Raw genomic sequence first — 3,795 nt, forward strand, 5'->3', positions numbered from 1 at the left:
ACTTGGGAAGATAATATATTAGGTTTTTTTCTTGGCTTCTAGATTTTGCACGGAAAGTATTTTCTCTCTTCCGAGCAAAACACATTGCTTTCTATTTTTCAATTAGATACGTCAGCAGTAATTTTTAGACATGACAGTCTCTGAATACCCCTACTAATTGTCTCATACAATTAAATTGAATGAGTTGAGTTTAAAAAAATCAGAAACCCATAATAAATAATTTCAGTTGATGAGTATATAGAAACTCATTGAGATCACCATAAAATACCAAATAATAGTTGGTACTATAGTTTCCATTCATTTTTTAACTTTCCTTGCCATTTTAGACTGCTGATTTTATATTCCTATTTGGGGTTAGGCTATTCATCTATTAATCATTCTTTGATATCTTCTGCATCCTGGTATAATTTCCCTTTTTCAAAGAAGAAAACCACCCACTTAATTTCTTGATATACATCTTTCAATATTATAGTTACTATCCAAAGTGTGTTATCAAATTCCTCTAGCTATATATTGAGACATGAATTCCAGAGTTAAATAAGTTTGGCAAACACTTTATAATTTATCTACATTTGTAAATCCAAAAAAAATTTAAATCTATACTATTTGAAAAAAATCAGATCAATGTAACATGTGAAATAGTTTAGCTACAAAAAGTTTTGTATTGTTCAAATTCTCAAACTGCCTTATTATGGTATAAGTTTTTTATTTTAAAAAATGGGGATTTCAAAGATAAGTGATCTCTTCATTATTGTTTAGCCTCTTCAATAAGTGGTGCTGGGAAAACTGGACAGGTACATGTAAAAGTATGAGATTAGATCACTCCCTAACACCATACACAAAAATAAGCTCAAAATGGATTAAAGACCTAAATGTAAGGCCAGAAACTATCAAACTCTTAGAGGAAAACATAGGCAGAACACTCTATGACATAAATCAAAGCAAGATCCTTTCTGACCCACCTCCTAGAGTAATGGAAATAAAAACAAAAATAAACAAATGGGACCTAATGAAACTTCAAAGCTTTTGCACAGCAAAGGAAACCATAAACAAGACCAAAAGACAACCCTCAGAATGGGAGAAAATATTTGCAAATGAAGCAACTGACAAAGGATTAATCTCCAAAATTTACAAGCAGCTCATGCAGCTCAATAACAAGAAAACAAACAACCCAATCCAAAAATGGGCAGAAGACCTAAATAGACATTTCTCCAAAGAAGATATACAGACTGCCAACAAACACATGAAAGAATGCTCAACATCATTAATCATTAGAGAAATGCAAATCAAAACTACAATGAGATATCATCTCACACCAGTCAGAATGACCATCATCAAAAAATCTAGAAACAATAAATGCTGGAGAGGGTGTGGAGAAAAGGGAACACTCTTGCACTGCTGGTGGGAATGTGAATTGGTTCAGCCACTATGGAGAACAGTATGGAGGTTCCTTAAAAAACTACAAATAGAACTACCATATGACCCAGCAATCCCACTACTGGGCATATACCCTGAGAAAAATGGGGATTTCCATTAGTGGGTAGAATTTCTAAAATTTGAGATAAAAGAAATCTCTATTTGAGTTACACATAGTAGGCAGAAAAATCTTTGAAAACGGCCTGTGGATGGCAGTGTTTTGGTGTTCCAGAAGATAACTATCTCAAGTTGTTTTCCTTCTATGATTCATGTTTATATCTTGCCTCTGAATCATATATAAAAACAACCAGCTGAGTGTATGTTGTCAGCTGGTAAGCACTTTTTAATGAACCAGACCTCACTTTTGTTTGAACATGCATCAATGTTTATGATTTTATTTCAGAACATCACCAGAATAAGGAGCATTTTGGCCAAGAGAAAATTAAATCAGCCAGTGATGAGCACTTATGAACAAGAACAGGCATCTCTAATGGTTCTGTAGCTTATTTTATCTGTTGCTCTATTTCTCCTCTGTGTAGTGTGTTGTGAAGTGTATAATTTATTCATAGAAGATACTGTCACTGTCAAAGGATTGTAGTCTAAACCACTGAAGAGTCTTGACAAAACCCATTAAAGGAAGGGAATAATCATCAAAATATCAAGTATTTACAGACCATGTTTTATTTTTTCCCTTGAATAAATCCTACTGATCATTAAATCTGAACCATATGAAAATGCCAATGTGCAACTATTTTTAAACTACAAATATTGGGAACTTTATATGATTCAAGGTAACTTATCAGGTTTCAGTCTGGTCAGTGCTGATGGTTCTTAGTGTTTTCATTTTGGTATGAGAACCAATAATAATAGAAATATTCTCTGAGCAGCAGTCACAAATTAATGTAACCATAAGACAAATGAGTTAGTTATAAAAGTAAAACTGAGGTTTATTTAAGGGATCTTAATAGGACATAAATCACAAAGACAACATGTCTTTTATACTACTGGGGGCAGTTGTCTAAACATGGCTAGTGTTAATCTCTTGTTGATTTACACAGAGTTTCAATTCCACAAAATATGTGAAACTAGTTTATTTTCTGAGGTTTCTGTGACAAAATACCATGTAATCTGTGGCTTTAAATAATAAAAATTTATTCTCTCACATTTCTGGAGTCTAGGAGTCTGAAATCCAGAAGGGTCAGATCTGTTCCTTGCTTTTTCCAGCTTCTGGTGGTTGACAGCTTCCCTGACTTGAGGCAAATCTCCAATCTCTGCCACTGTTTTCACATTGCCTTCTCTTCTGTGTCTGTTTTCTGTGTCTCTTATAAGGACACTTGTCATTGGATTTAGGAGCCACCAGCATAATATAGGATGATATCCTCACCTCAGATCCTTACCCTAATTACATCTGCAAAGGTGCTTTTTACGAACAAGTTACCGTTAACAGGTTACTCTAGGGGATTGGGACATGGATATATGTTTTGTGGGGGCTACTATTCATTCCACTACAATAGTTTTGGATTTCTTTTGAAGAACTCAAATTATTCTTAAGGAAAAAAAAAAGATTATGGTACAGTTTTGTTTTAGTTTGCTTCTATTTAAAATTCACCATCAAGTAATTTGAGGTCTAATAAAGTTCTTTATTCACATTCACTGTCCAAGAAAAAAGTAAGAAAACTTGCAGAAGCATACTCAGACTTGGAATAAGCAAGACAATTAAAAAGATCTTTCATCTCTATGATGTGATCAGCTGGTCCATGAAGTCTTTGGTTCCCATTGGGATAAGGAGCTTGAGCCAGAATGTAAATCTTTATTAAGAAAGTCTTGCTAGAAAGAAAATGTCAGCTGAACAAAGATAGTCATCTTAGAAATATAAGTGATTTACATTCTGGTGTAAGCTCTATACCTTGTAGCAGACTGGTAATGGTTCACAGAGAGGAACAATGTGTACCATTGTTCTAGAGGGTTTTCTAATAAGGCCACCTTGTAGTTTTCCAGTTCTATAAGAGAATGTATTCTTGTCTGAGTAACAGTGATAAAGGTCTAAATCTTGTATGTAGTGCCATTTAACTTTTGAGGTTAATTTGTAAAAAACCTCTAAGCTGTGATTTTTTTTTTTTTTTTTTTACTTTTTGAAAAAGTAACTACCCTAAGGTCTTGGTTCTGTTATAAAAAGGTCATCGGTTTTATTTCTAACTTGATATTTTAAATTCAGGATTCTTTTCTCCCATCGGATTCATCAGTCCCATGTCCTTAAATGCTATCTTGTCTTTCTGCTGATTCTTAAATAATAAGTGATTAAAAATTTGACATGTGATCATGCTTTTTACAGTCCCATTAAGATGAACGCAATAATCTAAACTATCTGGAAATATGTGG

This window comes from Globicephala melas, chromosome 2, assembly GCF_963455315.2.
Source record: "Globicephala melas chromosome 2, mGloMel1.2, whole genome shotgun sequence".
NCBI lineage: Eukaryota > Metazoa > Chordata > Mammalia > Artiodactyla > Delphinidae > Globicephala > Globicephala melas.